Source organism: Arachis ipaensis, chromosome B1, assembly GCF_059453495.1.
Source record: "Arachis ipaensis isolate K30076 ecotype BB chromosome B1, ASM5945349v1, whole genome shotgun sequence".
Lineage (NCBI taxonomy): Eukaryota > Viridiplantae > Streptophyta > Magnoliopsida > Fabales > Fabaceae > Arachis > Arachis ipaensis.
Window position 1 is genome coordinate 111915046 of NC_142436.1, and position 1294 is coordinate 111916339.

At 40.0% G+C, this 1294-nt stretch overlaps 1 non-coding gene across 1 annotated transcript; it reads right to left on the reverse strand.

Annotated features, from left to right (window-relative positions):
* Positions 1–599: 599 nt before the first annotated feature.
* Positions 600–707, reverse strand: LOC148577946 (small nucleolar RNA R71). The gene has a single exon (XR_015902879.1). It is a non-coding gene; the product is annotated as a small nucleolar RNA R71 (small nucleolar RNA).
* Between the last annotated feature and the right edge of the window lie 587 nt (positions 708–1294).

Genomic DNA, 1294 nt, shown 5'->3' on the forward strand with positions numbered 1-1294 from the left:
TCACATAAAGGAATCTCTATACTGTGACATAGAGGATTCCTCTTCTTTTCTGTTTTCTTCTTTTTCATATGAGCAGGAACAAGGATAAGATCATCCTTGTTGAAGCTGATCCTGAACCTGAAAGGACTCTGAAGAGGAAGCTAAGGAAAGCTAAAGCACAACTCTCTGGAGAAAATCTGACAGAAATTTTTGAAAAAGAAGGAGACATGGCCGAAAATAATAACAATGCAAGGAAGATGCTTGGTGACTTTACTGCACCAAATTCCAATTTACATGGAAGAAGCATCTCAATCCCTGCCATTGGAGTAAACAACTTTGAGCTGAAACCTCAATTAGTTTCTCTGATGCAACAGAACTACAAGTTTTATGGACTTCCATCTGAAGATCCCTTTCAGTTCTTAACTGAATTCTTGTAAATCTGTGATACTGTTAAGACCAATGGGATTGATCCCGAGGTCTACAGGCTCATGCTTTTCCCGTTTGCTGTGAGAGACAGAGCTAGAATATGGTTGGACTCTCAACCTAAAGATAGCCTGAACTCCTGGGATAAGCTGGTCACGGCTTTCTTAGCCAAGTTTTTTCCTCCTCAAAAGCTTAGTAAGCTTAGAGTGGATGTTCAAACCTTCAAACAAAAGGAAGGTGAATCCCTCTATGAAGCTTGCGAGAGATACAAGGAACTGACCAAAAAGTGTCCTTCTGACATGCTTTCAGAATGGACCATCCTGGATATATTCTATGATGGTCTGTCTGAGCTATCAAAGATGTCACCGGAACATTCTGCAGGTGGATCTATTCACCTAAAGAAAATGCCTGCAGAAGCTCAAGAACTCATTGACATGGTTGCAAATAACCAGTTCATGTACATTTCTGAAAGGAATCCTGTGAGTAATGGGACGCCTCAGAGGAAGGGAGTTCTTGAAATTGATACTCTGAATGCCATATTGGCTCAGAACAAAATATTAACTCAGTAAGTCAATGTGATTTCTCAGAGTCTAAATGGATTGAAAGAATCATCCAACAGTACTAAAGAGGCCTCTTCTGAAGAAGAAGCTTATGATCCTGAGAACCCTACAATAGCAGAGGTAAATTACATGGGTGAACCCTATGGAAACACCTATAATCCCTCATGGAGAAATCATCCAAATTTCTCATGGAAGGATCAACAAAAGTCTCAACAAGGCTTTAATAATGGTGGAAGAAACAGGTTTAACAATAGTAAACCTTTTCCATCATCCACTCAGCAACAAACAGAGAATTCTGAGCAGAATCCATCCAGCTTGGCAAATATAGTCTC